The 23,840-nt window shown below is 33.0% G+C and overlaps 1 pseudogene; it reads left to right on the forward strand.

Moving 5' to 3' along the window:
* Positions 1 to 364: 364 nt before the first annotated feature.
* On the forward strand, positions 365 to 483 carry LOC149529691 (5S ribosomal RNA; annotated as a pseudogene).
* The last annotated feature ends 23,357 nt before the right edge of the window (positions 484 to 23,840 follow it).

A 23,840-nucleotide genomic window follows, 5' to 3' on the forward strand; every position in this document is an offset into this window, starting at 1 on the left:
TTATAATGAAAAAAAGCTTGTAAGATTGGGAAATTGATTAAAGAACATTTAATGGTCGTAACTTTTGACTGGCCTCTTTGTTCTTCTCAAAAAAATTCACATGGCTTAATTAGGAGAAGTTGTTTTTCTAGAAGCTCATGTTTGGCATCATTAGGAGTAACTTTTCTATATAAACTTGCACCTTTCCTCCTATTGGCACCTTTTGAGTGCCATATAAGGTGTGTTCTTAATGCCAGAATGCTCTTTACTTGCCTATGCATTTTGAGTGCTTGATAAGATGCATTTTGTGTGCTTGATAAGGTGCATCCTAGATGAGGTCTATTATGATGCATGCACTAAGCTCAGGGCACAAGAGTTAGATTTTGGGTGTGATCATACTAGGGTTAGCGCACTGGATCCCATTAGAACTCTACAGTTAAGTGTGCTTGGGCTAGAGTAGTATTGTGATGGGTGACCTCGTGGGAAGTTCTAGTGTTGCACCCTTTTTTAGTCTTAATGTTAATTTTTTTTTTAATTGCTCGATCATTTTGAGTGCTTGATAAGTTATTTTTTGAGTACTAGATAAGAGATACTAAACATGACCATAAAATGACGTTCCTCAAAAAATTATTTTGGATATGGTTGAAACTATTGATATAATAATAATTGATTCTTATAATGATGAAAATCTTATAAGATTGGGAAATTGATTCGGGGTTGTAAGTTTTGACCTGTATCACCATTCTTCTCAAAATTTTCCACATGGCTTCATTAGGAGAAGTTTTTATTTAGAATCTTGTGTTTGGCTTCATTAGGGGAAGTTATTTGTATATAAACTCACACCTTTCTTCCTATTGGTGCCTTTTGAGTTCCAAATGAGGTGTGTTCTTAATGTTGGAGTGCTCTTTATGTGCTCATGCAATTTGAGTGCTTGATAAGGTGTATTTTGAATGCTTGATAGGGTGTGTGCTAGATGAGGTGTGTTATGATGCATGCACTATGCTTAGTACACAAGAGTTAGATTTTGGGTGTGATTATACTAGGATTAGTGCATTGGATCCCATCAAAACTCTATAGTTAAGCATACTTCGGCTGGAGTAGTACTATGATGGGTGATCTCCCACAAAGTCCCCATGTTGCACTCTTTTTCAATCTTTGGTATGGGCATCATATTACTTATGCTAGAGTTTTATTTCTTAGAACCCCATTTCAATTATCCATCCTCCCTATTTTCCATCCCAAAACTTGATTCTGTCCTCTTGTACATTTTGGGTCCCTCGAGTCTATTTCTCATAGTGTGGGTATTGGAAAGTGGCATCTCTAATTTACAATGTTGTTGGTTAATAGTTTGTTCTCCTATTATATTTGGTAATCTTGACTCTTTGATACCAAATGTTTGGAGAAACAAAAGGATGTTTATAGTTGAGATGTGTTGGTTGATAGTTTGTCCTTATTGCTAACTTGGCTTTACCTTGACTCTAGATGCCAAAAATGTGAGAAACAAAAGGATGTTTACCAATAAATGGGTCAGTGTATGTATCTTATCACTAGCCTCTAAATTTATTAGGTATAGCTCCCTATGATTCTTGTAATAATATGCAATGAATATGTCTTTATGTGATCAGAAATTCTTGATATGATAAGCTCTTAACTTGAGAGTAGTAAAGGATAACCAAGTTGTTTGTAGGCACAAACAATTCAGGAAAGATGTATATGAATAACCTATCACACTCAATGGAATGATTGCACTAGATTATCCTTATATTTTTTCACTTCTAATTCTATTATAAATGCAAATTACTCATTTAAATGCAGAAATGGGAAAGAAAAGATTATACATATGAGGGCAAGTGGAATTGATTTAGCTATTAGCCTTGATTGAAATGGAATTCAACAAGTATCCAAAGGATTTAGACATATTATCCTTTAATTCCCAATGAAATGCATAACATGTATGAAACTATTAAGAGAAGAAACAAAACCATATATGAAGCAACAAATGGAATTATTGTACTAAAAATATCAAAATGAAGTAGAATCCATATAATTATTTACAAGATTATACACAATCATCTTTCAACTCTAAGTGTAAAGCTATCTAATGCATGGACTACAAAACATGAAAAGAAAATATTGTAAATGGAATTAAAAAACTATTCCCTCTCTAGTTTGCCAACCCTTTTTATGTTAAATGAAGTTACATTTATAGTTCTATATCATTTCTCAATTTTGGTAGAGCAACAGTCATAGGATAGAAAGAAAATAAAATATGAAATTGTCTTGCCATATGAACATGTGACATCTTCTCCACTATTGATTTTGAATCAATTACCAATCTAAGACACATGATTACCGTTCAACTTCCTATAATCTTCAAAAAATCCTATGGACAATCACTATTTCTTTTATTTTCTATTTTTTAATGCCAAATCCATGTATTTCATATTCTAATGGTCATTGCATTTTCAAATTCTAACCATCGATGTTAAATCAACAATCATGATTTAAACATTGAGACTTTCCTTTATGTTTTCCACCATGGGTCCATCTAGGACATGTGTCTTCTTGTTGCTATGTCACATAGAATAATGATCGAGCAACTTCACATAGTGAGATAGAAATATTTGTGGATCTCTTTTTGAACTGATGGTGATAAAAAAAAAATATTAAGTCTCTTTTTTTCATGGTGCAGGGTCCCTCTTTCCAACTAGGCACACCATGACAAATAGTTGGCACCATTCCATTTCTTGGAGAATCTAACATTGAGTTTCTTTCTTTCATGGCACTTAGTGACTAGATTTTGATTACGCTTTATGAAATGTGATGGCCCAATGGACACATGCCTTCATATCACTTTGTCACATAAATTATCAAATGGGCATCTTAAAATAGTGGCGTTACAACCTATGCAGAGCTTTTTTGATCTAACGACTTAAGGCATCTAACTTTTGTTTAATATTTGAACAAGACCCAATATGATAGGTAAGCATTTGACTTTTCAACTAGCCAATAACACACATTCTTTCATTCAATTGACTTTTCAACTTTTTCATGTATATGTGCAGATCAAATATTAATCATCAATTTTATTTTCAAAAAAATTTGTATCACCTTTGACTTGTTTCCTTCACCATTTCTACATTTTGAACGCCCATTTTGTATTAAATCTAATTGATCTCGATTATGAACTATTCTCATGATCTATATATCAATCTTCAACTTCAGTCTTCAATGTTATCTTTTGTATTTGCTCTATATATATTTGTGAAAATGTATCCTTCTCTAAATATAGATCTTTCACCATGGAGTTAGAAACTTTCAGGGATGAAGAAATGCTTTCATAAAGAACTACTTCTCAACATGAATCTTGTATTCAACATGATTAGGAATAAAGAATATGAATCATTAGAGATATTTAGATCTCCTTCTCATGAAGAAAATGCATAACAAACCCTCCCAAAACCTAATCACCTAGCCAAAAAATGTATTGCTATATGGTTTCTCTCATTAGGTTAACTCAAAGGGAGATGAGAAGAAAAACCATTCTAAGGGGAATCTACACATAGACTCAAGACTTTGACTTTTGAATAAAAAACCCTAAAGCAAAAATATAGACTAAAACTTGGGCAACAGTTGGCTCTAGCTATGGATTTAAGCATGATAATTCTTTATAAGAATCCAAGCAATCTCTGGTTCTGCACAAGGGTGGCAACTTAGAAACAAAAAGAATAGGATAAACTAAGAAAGTAGTAAGTAACAACCTAAGGAAAACAATAAACTAAACTAAGAAAAATGCATGAAATTGAAAACCTACCTAACTATCTACTACATAGAGGTTGTGATGTAGGAGCATCCTCGGTTGCACTACTATCTTGAATGTTTTCAATTTTTACCTTGCTATTGGAACTGTGTTTTCTTGTTTCTGGGTGCATGTTGCAGGTCATGTAACTAATTTTTTGCAATGCATTATAGCTTAAAAATTTCAAGAATTGAAGAGGACCTAGAGTGCTCTCTTTTATCAAAGACACAAATCCTAATTCCTTATAAATTGGGAGATATGAAAATTCTCCTAGAGTATGAATTATTGACAGTTTATGCGATAGGTTTCTATGCACGACTTTCAGGATGGATGCACACTTATCCTTGGTGAATCAGCCTTTGTGAATTTAAGTGGTTATAGAAAACCTAAAGTAATAACCTCAATTTGGGCTAGAAGATATCATGATTTTTCTTAGGCATCAATTTTTTAGACATTTAATTGTTGTTATAGGCTGACGTATGGCTCTTCAAGTATTTAATTTTAGTTTTTCACATTTTGGGCTGACTTGAGGCTTAGATTAGTATAAGTAAGGGTCTTGGGTAGAGTCTTAAGGAAAATTTTAGATAATTTTGGTAGAGGATGATAGATAGAGGATGGAAATCTGAACTTGAAATTGGATTTTGGATTTGAATGTATTTTATATCTGGCTATAATCTAGAAGGCCTTACAACTGGGCATGTATGATGATATTTTCATGAATAAATAAAGAATATTGTTCTCTCTCTCTCTCTCTCTCTCTCTCTCTCTCTCTCTCTCTCTCTCTCTCTCTCTATGGTGCTCTTCTCTTTTGTGTTTGATTCCTTTTTGTTAACTCTTGCATGGTGGTTTGAGTAGTTGAGTGTGCCAATTGGCCTTAGATACTCCCAACCTCCCTATGTCAGATTACCTATTTTTAATTTTGCATTTGATACAACTTTAGATCCTACCTATTAGAAGAACATGGTAGGGTTTCTCCTGGTGGATATGCCAATTTGAAAGAATTATTTTGATTTTCTTGTGTGATCTAAAAAGGTCCTTTCCACAAAGACTAAAACTTAGAATGCATGTCTCTTGGCTCATGTCTCTTATCCCATAACAACACTGAGTCACCTTCCATAAATTTTCTAGGCCGTGCTCTTCTATCAAATAGTTTCTTTATCCTTCCTTGATGTTTAGTAAATTTGTCAACCATTTCTTCTCTCTCTTCTTGCAGTTTTGTAAGATACAAGATCCTCTTCTCTAACCCATCTTGGAAAACATCATCTTCAATTATAGTTTTCAATTTACAAGAAGCTAGTTCTAATGGTAGTAGCAAATTAACTTCTACTCCATATACCAATTCAAAAGTTGAGATCCCAATAGACCTTTTAGGTGCAGCCTTATCAGCCCATAAAGCATCATGAATCTTCTTGTTCTAAACTTTCTGATTATCTTAGACTAATTTCTTCAAAATATTAATTAGATTCTTATTATCGAACTTAGCCTAATCATTTCCTTGAGGGAAATAGTCAGAGGAATGACCAACTTGAATACTATTATCATAGAAAAATTCAATGATTTATAAGAAGGAAAAGTAAGATGCATTATCCATTACTAATTTCATAGGAACTCCAAACCTTACTAGAATATGTTCTTTGATAAATTCACATACCACCTATGAGAAATTTTTCTTCATTGGCTTTTCCTCTATCCATTTTTTGAATAATCTGTGGTAGTATGTATGAATGTCCTTGACTAGAGAGAGGATTAATTGGGCCTATAAAATCTAAACCCCATTGATAGAAAGGAGCTTCAATTACTACTAGTCTAAGAGGTAAGGTAGCCAGTTGAGGTTTACCAATAAACATCATACTTTTTTCACAATTGGCCACCCACTTATATGCATATTTAGACATATTAGGCCAATAATAAAATTGTCTCAAAATTTTGAATGTAGTGACAATCCTAGAAAAATGTCCTCCACATGCTTCATCATGAAAAGATCTTAACAATTTCACCTGATGTTCCTTATCCACACATCTCAAAAATGTTCCATCAATAGCTATCTTATACAATACATCACCATGAATCACATACCTCAAGGCCTTAGTTTTTAGATCTCTCCTTCTTTTAGTAGTCAATCCATCAACACATTCACAATATGTCAAAAAATGAGCAATGTTTGAGAACCATAGATCCCAAAAAATTACCATAAGAACCTTTGGAGTATCTTCTTCTTTGATTTTTTTATCTTTTGATAAAGCTTTATAGAGTGCATTTCCTATTACAAGTTTGGTTGGTTTTATTTCTATATCATATTCTTGAACTTTAGCTATCCACACTCCTCTATTATTGCAACCAACATCTTGTTGTGTTAAAATAATTTTCACTATAAGATTTGGTACATATTATTGAATGAGAATGCAACACATAAAATCTAAAATTCTTGAGGGCTCTCACCACTGCATATGCATATTTTTCCATTTGAAAATATCTCAATTCTTGATTTTCAAATGGTATACTCATGAAACCTATTGGGGCTTGTATTCTCTTTTTATTTTATTGCATTAATATGGCTAACATGGTATGTTATGAGGCATAGTAGTAAATGATGGATTCCTTAGTGCAATTAGGATGGACAAGTATAGGGGCTTTAGTAATGAAATCCTTGATATCTTCAAAAGCCCTTTGTCCAACATCACTCGATTTGAAAGTTTTATTGCCTTTCATCATATCAACTATACATTTAACTATTTCAAAGAAATCAAGAAAAAATCTTTTCAAGAGATTTAACTGGCCAAAGAAGAGCTTCGCTTCTATTTTTTTCAATGGTAGACTTAATTACTAAATAGCTTTAACCCTATTTGGATCAATCTTCACTCCTTGAGATACAATATGACCAAGAAATTTTCCTTCTGTAACACAAAATATTGATTTCTTTGGGTTTAGAGAGATATTATGCTCTTTAAATTTTTGTAACACCTTTTCTAGATCCTTGATATGATATTTTCTCTTCTTAGAAAAGACTATCAAATCATCAAGATATATGACGATAATTCTATCTTTTGAATCTTCAAAATCCAAATTCATTCCATGCTAAAAAGTTTCTCCTGTATTAATTAAGCCAAAAGGAATTCTATTGTATGAAAATGTACCCCATAATGTGGTAAATGCAGTCTTGATATGATATACTTCATTTACCTAAATTTGATTATATCCTAAAAATCCATCCAACATGGACATCATCTCTGACCTTGCAACAGTCTACAAAATATAATCCATAGAGAGAAAAGTTATCCTTGAGTGAGGCTTGATTCAAGTTTCTTAAATCTACACAAATTCCTATTTCTCCATTCTTTTTCTTCACTGGTACAATATTAGCTACCCAAGTGGAATGATGAATAGGGTATATAATCCTAGCTTGTAATACCTTATCAATCTCCTTGAAGATTGGCACTTCAACTATAGGGTTATAAATTCTCTACTTCTGCCTGAATGGTGTTGCATCTAGTTTAAGAGGGATTTCATGTTTGAAATTCTCACCAATGAAATTATTTATGTCTTGAAGAAAATACATCTTGAAATCCAATGAGAAATTTCTTGATTTCTATTCTCTCTTCTAGTGTGCAACATTTGCCTATATTTATCATCTTTGTGCTGATTTTTGTCCCTATGTTGATTTCATCCTATTCACCATAGATTTTTCTCTTCTTATCCCTTTCCCTCTTTAAGTATGCATCATGCCTATCAAAAAATATTTCTAAAGAGATTAAATGAAGTGGAATCTTATTACCTTTCAACTGAATCACACTAGATCCTATCTTCTTTACATCTCTTGTCATTGAATCATCACCTTTTGCATTAGTGCTTCCTTTAAAATACAAACATTCAAAAGGATCCTCCCCTTCAATGAATTTGAGTATTTTTTTATCATTTTCAAATACCTGCCATGAATCCTCATTATCAAGGACATTAGGCCTAAAAAGAAATTCTAGTTTATAGGTTTGATTTTTGAAATTAGGGTGTGGTAAGAGAAATGATGCAGAAACTACGAAAGAATTAGCTCTTGAATTGAATTCTCTAAGAACTAATGTAATTGAGAAGGCATAAAAACCATCAATTTCATCCCATGCCTTACTACAATAGTTTCTTAATCTTGAATTCTTCACTGCATATTGATTCCTAACTTGTCTTACTGCAAACTCTACATCTCCTTGTGCTTTAAGCATCATGACTACCTTTTGTTTTGCTGCCATTATATCAAGAAGGAGAGTTTCATATTCTACAGTATTATTAGTATTTTTGAAATCTATCTTATAAGAATAACAAGTCATCTCTCCATTAGGCGATATCAACACCACACCTACATCTAATCTAACATTTTCACAACTATCATAAAATTCCAGAGTCCAAAATTGATCATCTTTATTTTTTTCTGATTCTTCTAAGATTTTAGGGGTACTAGAGAACAACATATAATTTCTAAACTATATTTCATGATAAAATATTTGAGATCTAGGATCATTTGATTTTAAAATAGTGAATTTTTCTTTCACTTCTAGTTCTAGCTTCACCTTTTTTCCTCCAACTTGTATAGTGGCACTAGACCAATCTAATTTTATTTCTCTCCTCATGTCTTTGCAAAAAATTCTACTCAAGAGCATTCCATAGCTTGTAGGGATGTCTACTACTAGAATGGTAAGTTTTAATCATTTAGAAGGGTGAGTAGTAAGGGAAACTTGAGCATCTTTAATATATCCTAGCAATGGCACTTGTTTGGCATCCATTGAATAGCATCTACCAAAAATTTTAGTCAATGGAAGACCTAAAGCTTTTGGTATAGAGGAAGGTATTACATTGTTAGAGGCTTCTAAATCTATGATGTAATTACTCAATCTATTTCTATTGATGAAAAAATAAATATAAAAAGGATATGGTTTTTGATTTGGGTAGGTAGCTAAAATAGTAGATTCTTCTTCTTGAAATAGTCTAGGAATTGCAAAATTTTCCTTATCAAAAAAGGCTCCACTAGTGCTAGCCTTATAAGTATTTTCAATATTGGCATTAATATTAGCATGATCTACATCTTTACTATTGCAATTCTCAACTAATCTTTTTAATTGATTAGCATTAGATTTCAAATAATCCAATGGAGAAATTTGAATTCTTGTTTCTTCACAATATTGTACTATGTCAAAGGAATTAGCAAACTTACTTTTGTACTCCATTTGTGAAGATGAAGTTACTATGCCACTGTCTTTATCAAATTTATTTGAAAGTGTATTGTTCTTGACATGGACTAAGTTTTTGTTCTGATTTCTATTCTTCTAACCTTTGGTCATTACTATTAACTAAGGTCCTTCTAGAGTAGAAAAACAATCTCCTCCTACTTCTAAATCTAACTCATACTCCAAGAAATAAGTTTTAGTCACCACAAGGAGCATGATGATCCTCACTTTTAGGATATTCAATTGTTTGCTCTTTGTTATCTACCATTTGTCTATATCTGATCATATCAACACATGTATGTCCATCATGATCTACTCTTAGGTGAAAAGCACACATATTTTGTCTTTTCTGAGTAGGTTCAATTGCTAGTCTCTGTTGAATAGGTGGTATTTGCAATTCTTTACCTCCATTTGTATTTCTATAACCTTCCTGATGAGGTTGATAAGTAGGTCTAATGATTTGTTTATTTAATGAAATGAGCTCATTAGATAATTTTTGAAGCATGACTTTTGTAGTAGTGGAAGTACTAGATGTCTTGCTCATAGTTCCAAATTGAAACTCTCTCTTCCACTTACCAAAGGCTATCATGTCATCCTCCATCTCCACAACTAGTGTTTGAGAAACTTGCAAATTGGCTAAATTTTCTCTTCTAATCTAGTATCCTAGATCAAGTGGCATGGAACTAATGTAGGAAGTTTTCTTATTATCATTAGTAGGTGCACTTTCAATAGGAATTCTTTTGAGAAATTTATTAAATTCTGCATTGAAATCTCTCATAGAAACTAAGGTTTTTGTCTTTATTTGTGCCAATCATAATAACAATGTTTGTGCATCTTCTATGCTTTTTTATCTTTCCTTAAACCTTTGTTTCATGGTGTTCCAATTTGTGATGCATCCTACGGGTAGGTATTGAAACCAATCAATAGCATTATCCACCAGTGTATCCACAAGCATTCTGGTTGCTACATCTTCATGTTGAGGATTTACTACACCACAAGCTTTGTGGAAAGCACTCAAGTATTGTTCTGAAGAAGTAGAGCCATCTCCATTAAATCTTGGAAAGTATTTCCTTTATGTTCTTGATAGATCATTATTATACCCAAGGGCAAGAGGACTAATAACATTTCCCCATGGTTGTGCCATAACTACTAGTACAGTGATTTGATTTGTTTAAAAAGTGACACAAATAGGAAGAGCAGTATCAATCAACAATAAACCATAAAAAATAGAAGGAATAGAATTTATAACAATAGGAGGAGTAGAATATTGACTTCTCTATGTTCTATTTGGAGGAAAAATTGTAGAAAATAGAGTATCTTGAGGTTGTATGGTTACAAATTCCCTTGCACATGTTCTCGATCTTTTGCAAAGGTCTTCTAGGATAGGAAAGTTAGGCTTCTTGAGCTCTTCGTATATTGGGTCAATTTTCCCCTTCTCATTGGCACTCCTAGTATATTTGGAACCTAGAGTGTATCTGTAATACCCCAATATTGGCTCATTGTATTAATTACCAATTTTGGTCTATTCTAGTCAATTCTAAAGTCCTATTTCATTAGGCAATTCTTATTCTTCTAACTTGCTACTTGACTTAATTGTCAAATGTAGAAAACCCCAAATCTGCATTAATCATACTCTTTGTATTGACTCATTTTAGTCACATTAAACCTATTGATTAAGACTTAGTTTAATTTAAAGCATTTATACTTTAATTAAATAAAAATATCACCTAATGCTAATGTACTAAGGGATTAAATTTATTTAATTAAATAATTATGCTTATTTTAATTAATTGAATATGATTATTCAATTAAATAGAAAATATATTTATAAGATCATATCTCACTTTATTAAATTAAATAACATCTTCAAAATCCTCTCTTTAGTTCTAAATGGAAACTCTGAGTGAATTACTTCTTAAAATTAGAATCAATCCAGTTAACTTGCTCTCACACTTATGACAAGTTTAGTTAACTACTTATCACACTCAGATTAGAAACAATTCACTTCACATGCACAAGGAAGTTTCCATTTCATCTAAATCTTCTATCTAATCCTAACTGTTCATCAACATTGATCTTGACTGTTGATTCATTCCTAGATTATATTTAAGAGACTCATGCTTCTTCATTATAGAGGTTAAATTGAATTGCTACTAAATTGCATACTCATCTAAGCTTATTATATTTTCATAGACTTTCATTTCTTAGCTTAATATCATATAGTTTTAATATGCATACATTTAATCTAGTTTTTTTAACAAGTTCTTAGAATAATTGCATGTGCATATAGATTAATCACCTTTAAAACCTTCGTTCTAGATGGTCTAGTTGCCTACACCTCAAATATGAGAGCACCTCAAATCTGAGAGCATAAGTAGGAAAAATCCACCTAGATAGAAGGCAATAGGTCGCCTTTCAGGACTCCTCTTGGGTGAACAATATCATGTTCATTACAAGATGAATCCACATATAAAGACCGTGTTGAAGTGTGTGTGTTAAACAGAGGCCACATTCCATGTGTGCATTTTTGGCACCCACTGTGGGGCAGAGAAAATCAATTTCTCTAGCCTCATTTGCATTTTTTTTTGTTAATTTTAGCATTATGTTCATACTATTCCATACAGTCATTCGAATCTTTGAGCAAGATATTGCATTTTCATGTGATGATTTGAAGTTCTCACGTGAAGTTTTAAACCATATCGTGCAAAAAAGTGCCCCATTGCATGGATTCCCATGTGGTACCTCATTTTCTCGCGCGTGACAATGAAAGACTTTGCGTGGATTTGTGAATGATTTCACGTGGTTTAGACCATTTCTTCATGTGGGTTTGTGCATGATTTTGCATGGGTTTGTACATGATTTCGTTTGGGTCTATGTATGATTTTGTGTGGGTCTGTGCATGATTTCGTGCGGGTCTGTGCATGATTTCAAGCATAATTTTGCAACAATAATACAAAAGACTATTTTTCCAATTTTCTAGATAAAATAATGTAAAAAAAAAAAAGGAATTTTGAATTTTGATGTTTTCATAGATTTTGATATTTTCTAAGCTTTTTTATGGGTATAAAAAAGAACAAAAAAAGTTAAATTTTATTTTCCCATAGTTAAGCTTCCATTTGATTAACACATTTTCTTTGAAGCATTTTAATTTCAATTTTTCTATTTTTTTGTAGCCTAACAATTGTCTGCAAGACGTTTGATGAAGGCTTCTTTATACAAACTCTCCAAACATGAATTGACTGTGTTTGCAGGATGCTTGTTAAAGATACAATTGTTGAAGACTACTCTTAAAACCCACAAAACATTGCATTTTCTTTCTTGCTTTCAAAACATAGTGTAATTAGCGCTTCTGAACTTCCTAGGGTACAAGATAGAAGAATAGGGGATTATACTCTTCACCACTTGGAGGTCATGACCAAGGGTGAATCAAAAACCTAGATGCTTCTGAAAGATGACATTCTGAAGAAGGCAAGCAACTTAGTGGTTCTCTAGTATGGGTCTTTTTCTATGAAGGGATGATGGTTTCCTTTTAGGGAATCATAATCTTGAGAAAAGACAAGTCTAGATTGATTAAGCTAAGTTGGTAATCAACTTGTTTTGCATGTTGGATGAGAAAGTAAGGTAGAGGAGTATGCTCTTTCCCCTTGAGGGAAATCAGAAACTTTGACCCTTGCATTTGAATCAGTAGTCCGAGTTAATCCTTTAGAGGGCCTATCAGAGTGATCCAACCTTCGAGAATGACCCAAGTGAGCACACTCTTTTTGTTAGAGATTCCATCTCACTATAATCAAGATGCTTTGTAGAGTGAAAGACTCCAAAGCTAGATTAATTTCTTTTCCTTGATTCTTGATATCGCATATCAAGGGGAAGCTCTATCTGTTGCACTAGCTGGTGCCAGTCCCAGTCTTGCTAAGAAAGTGTGTACACTCTCAGATGCTAGTGTGGGCTACTAGTCTCAACTCCACTTGTAGAGCCACCAAGAATTAATAAAAATGGAAGCCAAGTAAAAAACCTCTTAGTTAAAAGCTACCTGGTTCACCTCTGAAAGGAGGCATAATCTTTGTACAAGGAGGGAGAAGAATCTCTCCTATGGAACTCACCATAGGCATGCTACTAGATGTTTGAAGGTAGTATACGTGCTTGTCCCCTGCCACAAGGGTGCTCATTCAGCATATACTATTGAGTCCTTTGAATATACCAAAAAAATAGGTGCCCTCTAGGGGGTGACATGACTATGTGAGGTACACGCATGTGCATAAGATATGGGACAAAGGTTTTTCCTTCTCTACCATTTTTTGTTTCAACGGATAAAGTGTGTTTTTTATCGAGTCCAAAACATGTCCAAACTTTCTCATACAAACTAAAAGTCAAGACTCCCTTGTCAATTTGAGTTGCTTTACCCTCAGTTGGATTTTATTCAACTACCAATTACTTCCCACTATCTTGTTTAAAAAAATTGCCTTGGTTGAAACTTAAACACTATCCAAACAATTTTTAGAGTTAACCTTGTTGCCTATCCAACAAATCAGTCCAACTAGTCTGTCCAATCTGTCTAAATAGTCAAGAGATCTCTTTGAAATCCAACGCTATTGTCAATTTGGTCCTGATTTTCATGCAGAGTTGTGCAAGTCCTCGCATGAAGTCCTTTTGTGCTATCATTTTCTCGTGTAGCTCTATACGTGTTCTCACATGAATAGCTATAAGTCTCTACACAAGATCTTGTAGCTATATCCTTGTTTTGCTGTCTAAACTGTGCACTTTGTCATGTGACCTAGAGCACATCCTTGTGCAAAATTTTTCTTGTTGTTTCAATTTTTCACATGGTCCTATAAACTTTCTTGTGTGGCCCCTAGAGGATTCTCATGCCAAACCTTGAGTTTGAACTATCATTTTGGTCTGTTAGAGCTATTTTTGCATTGTACCATATCTTCTTTCTGCATTGAGTCTCTATCTGTAAATAATCCCCAAACCATGACATTTAGCTTAGCTAAAGATTTGTGATCCATACCTGGACTAGTCTCATCTTTTAATTGTCTTGATTCTCATTCTTTAGTGCTTGTGATACTATGCATTATGATAGTCATAATCTTTGGCTATTCTAGCCTTCAAATCAGACTATTCATGCCTTAGTATAGAACACTCTTATCTTGTCCTATTGAGACTATGTTCTAGTGTAGTCCTTGTCTAAGATTTTTCTTTTTTGCATTGTCTATGACTATGGAAAATTGACTTATGTTCTAAAACTTGGCTATCACTACTTGAAACATAGTACATCAAAATGGCTAACAACAAATGTGCTAAACCCATTTTCCTAGTGAGGAAGAAAAGCTACTTATTGCAAACATGAAGCAACTAATCCAATCAATGAGTGCTCAACTTCAAAGAATGAAGGAGGAAGATGAAACATCATCGAAAAAATTCTCCTTGAGAGAAAATTTCCCTTCCTCCTATGACAACCAAAAATCAAATTCTTGTGATCTTGAATCCAAGATATCCGAGAACACTTCACAAACACCCAAGAAATCTAGAAATATCTTTGAAGAAAAACCTTGGGAACCTAAACCAAAGCATGATTTTACCCCTTTGGGAAGATCTTATGAATCAAATTTGGAAGAACTTCTTCAAAAGAAACTCATTGTGTTACCTAAGGTCACTTTGATAGGAGTTTCCTTTATGAGTAACTATTGTGCTTATCATAGACATAATTTACATAAAACTTCACATTTTAGGGAGCTGAAAAATGAGATCCAAGATCTCTTTGACAATGACATAATTTGAAAATCTAGGTTGTCATCTACTATAGATTATTCTCTTAAGAAGGATCAACCTCATGAAACCATTTCTAGTAATTTTTGAAACACTTCTACTTCTTCCAACATACAACCACCTTCTAAATTGTCCAATCTTTTCAACACATATTTGCCAAAAGAAGAACTCACTACTCCACTTGTTGACTATGTGTACCCTCACATAATGTCTTTGAAAGAAACTCAAGCCAATAGATATTGGGCTGCAAGTGTTTTCACTACCTTCACAGATCATACTTCTTCATGCCCTGCTATGCCTATGAAGTCCATATTAAGTAATTCTCCTTTTGAACTTCAAGAGCCTATTATGCAGACTCCAGAAATAGATTGGAATACAGATTTAGATACTCCCTCATCCTTGGAATTGGTTTCATGTCAAGAGGACTACTTGAATGATGAAGAAACAAGTGTTGATCATGACCAAGATTCCTTCATCCCCTTTCAAATCTTCCAAGATCTTGTGCCTCCATCTCAAGAGCCACATAGTCCTCCATCTCCCATGTCATGTACCTGTACTAAGCAAGATCAAGATATTCCTTCCACCACCCTTAAGGAGACTATTAAAGACCAAGAGAAGGATACTTTTCCTATACCACCTAAAATTCCTTTTGAAGATAAAAGTGTTCCCTCACCCTCTTGTTCTACCTTGCTACATTCACTTCAAAACCATTCTATACTCCTATCAAAGGTATTTCTCCTATAATAGTTACTCATAAATGTATTGATGGCTTTGGTCATATTGCTCACTCTAAAGATGTTGATATCCCTACTCATGGTCCATTCACATTTTCCAAATCTATCCTTGGTCACTATCCATCTAAGCTAAAACATTCAAACCTTCCATCCATATTGGGACCTTATGTTCCTCTATCTCCTACTTCCACTCTTAGCTCATTACACATTCCTCCTACCCTACCCCAAGATCAAAAAAGATACGCATACTTGAACTCTTCACATCCACCCTTCCATCTAAACTAGTCATATTGGCCTCATTCATCCACAAGTCCCAAGTCCTTTGGAAGCAATTTGGATGATCAACTCAAACAAAAGTGCTCAAATCCATCTTTAAAAGTTCACTATGTCTCCTCTAATCAACATATGGATTTTAAGAAGGAAAAATCATGAAAGAGACCACAAAGGTCCACTATTCAAAGAGCTCAACCAAAGAAAGTATGGGTTCTTAAATCTATTATTGAAGAAATGTATTCCAAAGCATCTAATGAAAAATCAAAAGCTATATGGATTCTCAAGTCTCTTTTGAAGGACTTGAATATTGAAAACAAATCAAAGTTGACATTTAAGCTTCCGAAGGCTTCCACTCCATCTTCATCCCAACATCTTCCTAAAAAAGTTTCAAAACCTTATACTCCACATTCATCCAAAATTATTCCACCACCCCATATATCTAAACCTCATACTATTTCATCCATATTTCCCCCATCATTCCACTATCCTTCAAGGTGTGTGTCAATGTTGATCTTGCCCCCTTTCAATACCCTATCCACTTCACCTTCTATCCTCCACCTTTTATCCTTCAATCTATTTTATCTCATCCATAGCCTAAAACCTTATCCTCCATATATACTTTCTACTATCTCCCTTCCATTACCTTATCAACATCTTTAGTGTACCTTGCTATGGCATTGGATTATCATAACTTATCTTTGTTATAGGAATTCTATCTAACTTTTGAAAGGCTTGAATTCTTTCCAAAAACTTTAAAAATCCAAAAAAAGAAAAAAGAAAAAGAAAAAAAGAGCCTTGGTGAAAACTTGGAAATAGGCACCTTGGTAGCAAAAGTAAAGATAAATAAATCCATCCTATGGTAAAAACCACTTCTTGTGGTACCTTGGACAAGTACCATGATGGAAACCTGGTAAATAGGCATCATGCGTAATTCTTCCATCTTCTATCCTGTTCAGTTAACCCTTTGGTCTTGATCAATGAAAGAAAGAAGAAAATACAGTTCTTAGCAATCTCTTGACATGGTCATTTTTCTTAGATTACTTATGCAATACCCTTCATTACACCATGAGTTTATATTTTTATATCTTTTTCCCTAGCTTGGGTAATCTTGTGAAGACTTTCCTTGATGGTAACATTCACTGCTTCATACTCTTTGCCTATCCATCTCCATTCATCCACTAGCTTGCTACTACATCTCATCCTACACCTTCATAGACACTAGAACAAAATAAAGGTAATCCTTCTTAAGACTTAATAATCTCTAAATACAAAAATACAAAAAATTGAAAAATAGGAAAAAGTGTCATTCCTCTTGCGAAAGATCTCTTAAGCTTCAGTCACTAGTTGTTCTAACTATGTCTATTTCCTATTTCTTACTTTTCTTTTGAGATTATCCTCATATAATCTCTTTTGTGATAGTCACCAATCATTCTGGCTATGTCTACCTACTATCACTAGTGTCACTCTTTTTTGAGATTCTCCTCATAGAATCTCTTGTGCGATAGTCACTAGTCATTCTGACTATGTCTGCCTATTGTCGCTAGTGTCACTCTTTTTCGAGATTCTCCTCATAGAATCTCTTTCATGACAGTCACCAATCATTCTGAATGTGTCTGCCTACTATCACTAGTGTCACTCTTTTTGAGATTCTCCTCATATAACTCTTTCACAATAGACACCAGTCATTCTAGCTATGTCTACCTACTATTACTAGTGTCACTCTTTCTCAAGATTATCCTCATAAAATCTCTTTTGCAATAGTCACCAATTGTTTTAGCTATGTCTACCTATTGTTGCTTGGGCCACATCTCCAGATTCTTTTATGGAAGATCTCTCTTGTCTCAGTCATCGATTGTCCTAACTATGTCTGTCTATTGTTGCTCAGTCCTCTTTTGACCTTAGTCACTGGTCATTCTGACTGCATCTGCCTACCATTGTCACCCTACTAAAGAGATTTCTTTCAAACATGTTCTAGACACTAATACTTGACATCAATCCTATAACACAAAAAATGAATTTAAAATGGCATACTTGTTTGGATATGCTGAACATTTTCTTTATGTGTTTTGTTTTCACTTTATCATGTCTCCTCGAGCAACTTGATGATGTCATTTTGAGTAGAGAAGTAATGAATGGGGGCATGATCTTTTCTTTACTTTTTGTCTATAATTTAGTTCCTATTGGTTGACCTATTCCTGTAAGAGGGGTGTCCACTATAAGAGCCTCCATCTCGTATTAGATGGCTGGGTGTACCTCGACCCCTTTTATACAGATACATCAATAATGTTCATTCTTCTCCTTATCTATTGGAGTGATGCTATAGTAAATACTAATACTCATCCTACTAAGTGAACGTATGGGTCACTGTGAGTATACATAGCACACTTCTATCTTAGGTTACAAATGCAAGGGTTGTTGTAGATAGAATACTTACTAAATACTTAGCATAAGATGGATCTCTTATGTGTTTGGTGTGTCTACCATGCAAGAAAAATTCTAGTAATCTTAATGTTTATGTTTTGATGCTTATGTTAACTTGCTACAATAAAAGGGACACATATTCTGGTCATTCTGGCTTCTTGTGCCTCGAATGCTTACATTTCATCCCAACAAAACTAGAATAGATGTCTTATTCATATTCTCATGATTGCAATGTTAGTGAGAATTGTATGACATCTAGGGTTTTAGCTATATGCTCAGTGATGATACTTTTTGAGGCTTGGTAACCAGACCTAGGGTTGCATCTAGTTTAAGGTTGCATCTAGCATAGGGTTGCATTACATAAGCACATGGTTTGATTGCAGATCTACTTTCATCCTTTGTCATGAGGAATTTTTGGCTTCTTCAAAGCATCGTTTTCTTCATGACTACACAAATGATTGATTAATCACCCTTTTGGCTACTTTAACTGCTCTAAGCACATTTTTTGGGATCAAATTTGAAATTTGACACACCTAAGCAACTCAAAAATGCATTTTAAAATTTTGGGACCGATGCGATCAAACGCTTGTGCAGACTAAATTTTTATGATACTTTGTGATTCTTAGAATCTTCTCATTTCAAAATTCTTCATGTTTTCAAATTTTATTTTGGAAAAATTCAACTCAAGTCAACTATGCTCAATTCTAGTCAACTTTTGGTCAAACTTGGTCTTCTGAACCCTGAAATCACGTTGAATTAACTTCAAATCTTCTATTGATCATTCTGATCTCTTCTAAATTCTACTGAATCTTGTATTTCTTCTATATCTCTCAACATACTGCTTTACATCATATTTCTTGTGTGTCATCTTTCAATTTTGCTTCTGAGGGGGCATGATGATTACATCATTGAACTTGAATTTCCAAATCAATCTAAATCTTCATTGCTCAGGGCATCTTGTTCCCATCTTATGTCCTTATCACTTGGGGCATCTCATTGCTAGGGGCATCTTGTTCCTCTCTGTCTAACATCTTTGTCATCTATTTAATCTTGTCATTAGTCTCGGTATCAAACAAGTATTGGTATAATTCGAACCTTGATTCCTGAAATTCAAGCCTCATTCTGGGGATGATTCTATGACTCATAATTTAGATCTTATTGTCTTCTATCAATCTCAAGTATCTACGTGTTCTATCTGGATCCTTAAAGGTTAAGCTTCATTCTAGAGATAATCTTTTAAATGTTATCAATCTTAGGTATCTAGGTGTTCTATTTGGATCATTAAAGGTTAAGTTTCATTCTGGAGATAATCTTTTAAATGCTATCAATCTCAGGTATCTAGGTGTTCTATTTGGATCCTTAAAGATTAAGATCCATTCTAGAGATAATTTTTTAAATGCTATCAATTTTAGGTATCTAGATGTTCTGTCTAGATCCTTAAAGATTAAGCTCCATTCTGGAGACAATTTTTTAAAAGCTATCAATTTTAGGTATCTCAATGTTTTGTCTAGATCCTTAAAGGTTAAGCTCCATTCTAGAGATAATATTTTAAATGGTATCAATTTCAGGTATCTAGATGTTCTATTTGGATCCTTAAAGATTAAGTTCTATTCTGGAGACAGTCTTTTAAATACTTATCAATCTCAGGTATCTAGATGTTTTTTTTGGATCCTTAAAGATTAAGCTTCGTTCTAGAGATAATCTTTTAAATGCTTATCAACTTTGGGTATCTAGGTGTTCTATCTAGATCCTTAAAGGGTAAACTTTGTTTTTAAGGAAACCTTTAGAATGCTTATCATTTTAGGTATCTAGGTGTTCTACTTGGATTCCTTGGGATTAAGCTCCATTCTAGAGATGGTCCTTATAAGCTTATCAATTGGTCTTTGTATCATCAACTTCATAACCAATCTTATTTGTTGATTTGCGCATCATGCTTTCTGATTTTCTTTGAATTGAATGTGTTTCTTGCACATTCATTCAAAGAGGGGCAAAATGTAATACCCCAAAATTGGCTCATTGACATGATCACCAATTTTGGTCTATTTTGGTCCATTGTAAAGTCCTATCTTTTTAGGCAATTTTTATTCTACTAACTCGCTACTTGACTTAATTGTCAAATGCAAAAAACCCCAAATTTGCATTAATCATACTCTTTATTCAATTCCTATAATATTGACTCATATTATTCACATTAAACCTATTGATTAAGATTTAATTTAATTTAAAGTATTTATACTTTAATTAAATTAAAATATCACCTAAGGCTAATATACTAAGGGATTAAATTTATGCAATTTAATAATTATGCTTATTTTAATTAATTGAATATGATTATTCAATTAAATAGAAAATACATTTATGAGATCATATCTCACTTTATTAAATTAAATAACATCTTCAAAATCCTCTCTTTAATTCTAAATGGAAACTTTGAGTGAACTACTTCTCAAAATTAGAATCAATCCAATTAACTTGCTCTCACACTTATGACAAGTTCAGTTAACTACTTATCACACTCAGATCAAAAATAGTTCACTTCACCTGCACAAGGAAGTTTCCATTTCAACTGAATCTTCTATCTAATCCTAATCGTTCATCAAGGTTGATTGTGACTATTGATTCACTCTTGGATTCTATTTAAGAGACTCATAATTCTTCATTATAGAGGTTGAATTAAATTGCTATCAAATTGCTGCTAAATTGCATACTCATCTAAGCTTATTACATTTTCATAGATTTTCATTTCTTAGCTTAATATCATATACTTTTAATATGCATACATTTAATCTAGTTTTTTTTACAAGTTCTTAGAATAGTTTCATAATCATTTAGATTACTTGCATGTGCATATAGATTAATCATCTTTAAAACCTTCGTTCTAGATGGTCTAGTTGCCTACACCTCAAATCTAAGAGCATAAGTAGGCAAAATCCACCTAGATAGAAGGCAACAGGTCACCTTATAGGACTCCTCTTTGGTGAACAATATCATGTTCATTCTAGGATGAATCCGCATATAAAGACCATGTTGAAGTGTGTGTGTTAAACAGAGGCCACATTCCACGCATATAGTATCAACTATTTCAAATAAATGGTGCTTTTCAAATTTATCTTACTAGTCTTCAACTTTGATATTTGCTACACTTCTTCAACAAGTTGAGGCTATAATGTATTATCAAGTTCTTATAGAAAACACCTGAATACCAAAATTCCTTTCTTGCAACTCAAATATATATTTAGAGTGTAACTGATTATGAAGGGAAATTCTTCAAAACTTTCATCTTAAATCTCCCCAGTAGAGTCACCATAAACTATTGGTTAACAATTTGTTATCCTATTATAATTGATAATCTTGACTCTTTGATACCCAATGTTTGGAGAAATAAAATGATTTTTACCAACAAATGGGTCAATATATGTATTTTATTACCACTCCCTATGATTCTTGCAATAATATGCAATGAATATGTCTTTATGTGATAAAAAATTCTTGATATTATAAGCTCTAAACTTGAGAGCAATAAAGGATAACCAAGTTGTAGGCACAAACAACTCAGGCAAGATGTATATGAATAACCTATCACACTCAATGGAATGATTTGAGTAGATTATCTTGATATCATTTGACTTCTAATTCTATTCTAAATGCAAATCACTCATCTAATGCAGAAGTGGGAAAGAAAAGATTATACATATGAGGGCAAGTGGAATTTCTTTGGCTATTAGCCTTAACTAAAATGGAATTCAACAACTATCCAATAAATTCACATACATTATCCTTTAATTCCCAATGAAATTCATAACATGTATGAAACTATTAAGAGAAGAAATATAACCATATATGAAGCAACAAATGGAATTATTGTACTATAGATATCAAAATGAAGTGGAATCCATCTGGTTATTTACAAGATCATACACAATTGTCTTTCAACTCTAAGTGCAAAGCTATCTAATGCATGGACTACAAAACATGAAAAGAAAATACTATAAATGGAATTACAGAACCATTCCCTCTATAGTTTTCCAACCCTTGTTATGTTAAATGAATTTAAATTTATAGTTCTATATCATTTCTTAATTTAGGTAGAGCAACAATCACAAAATATAAAAAAAATCAAATATGAAATTGTTTAGTCATATGAACACATGACATCTTCTCCACTATTGATTCTAACTCCATTATGTTTCTAAAACACATGATGACCATTCAGCTTCTTGTAATCTTTAGAAAATCTTGTGGAAAATCAAGGTTTCCTTCATTTTATGTTGTTTCATGACAAATCCATATATTTCATATTCTAATTGTCACCGCATTTTCAAATTCTGACCATCGATATTAAATCAACAATCATGATTTAAACTTTGAGACTTTCCTTTATGTTTTCCACCGTGAGTCCACTGAGTACATATGTCTTCTTGTTGTTATGTCACATAGAATAATGATCAAGCAACTTCACATAGTGAGATATCAACATCTATGGATCTCTTTTTGCTCTAACAATGATAAAAAAATGATGTTAGGTCTCTTTGTTTCACAGTGTGGTGTCCCTCTTTCCAACTAGGCACACCATGGAAAATAGTTGGTACTATCCCATTATTTTTGGAATCTGACATTGAGTTTCTTTCTTTTGTGACACTTAGTGACTAGATTGTGACTGCACTTTGTGAAATTGATGGCCCACCAGACATGTGCCTTCACATCACTTTGTCACATAAATTATCAAACGTACATCTTTACATAGTGACATTACAACATCTATAGATCTTCTTTAATTTGATGGCTGAAGGCATCTAACTTTCATTTAATATTTGAATGGGATCCAATATGACAAGTAAGCATCTAACTTTTCAACTAGCCAATAGCATGCATTCTTTCATTCAATTGAATTTTCAACTTTGTCACATATATGTGTGGATCAAATATTAACTGTCAATTTTATTTTCAAAAGAATTTGTATCACCTTTGACTCATTTCCTTCACCATTTTTGTATTTTGAACATCTATTTTGTATTAAATCTAACTAATCTTTATTATGAATTATTCTCATGATCTATATATCAATCTTCAACTTTAGTCTTCAGTGTTATCTTCTACATTTTCTCTGTATATATCTATGAAAATGTATTGTTCTCTACATATAGATCTTTGACCATGGAGTTAGAAACTTTCAAAGATGAAGAAATGCTTTCATAAAGAACTACTTCTCAACATGAATCTTTTATTCAACATGATTAGAAATAAAGGATATGAATCATTAGAGATATTTAGAACTTCTTCTCATCAGGAAAATGCATAACAAACCCTCCCAAAACCTAATCACCTAGCCAAGAAATAATGTATTACTCATATGATTTCCCACATTAGGTTAACTCAAAGGGAGATGAGAAGAAAGATTATTCTAAGGGAAATCTAGACTTTGACTTTTGAAATGACTCAAAAACCCTAAAGGAAAGATATAGACTGAAACTTGGGCAACAAACATTAAAAGGTTAACAACACACTTTGAGTGTTGGATGGAAATTTGTGCTCATCTTTCTAATGCTCCCTTCTAAGTACCAAATAAGGCACATTCCTAATTTTGGAGCTCTTTTTACTTCCTCATGCATTTATAGTGCCTTATAAGGCACATTCTAAGTGTTAGATAAGGTACATCCTAGA

This window comes from Cupressus sempervirens, chromosome 11 (assembly GCF_028749045.1).
Source record: "Cupressus sempervirens isolate cs-2001-9-10 chromosome 11, ASM2874904v1, whole genome shotgun sequence".
NCBI classification, from domain to species: domain Eukaryota; kingdom Viridiplantae; phylum Streptophyta; class Pinopsida; order Cupressales; family Cupressaceae; genus Cupressus; species Cupressus sempervirens.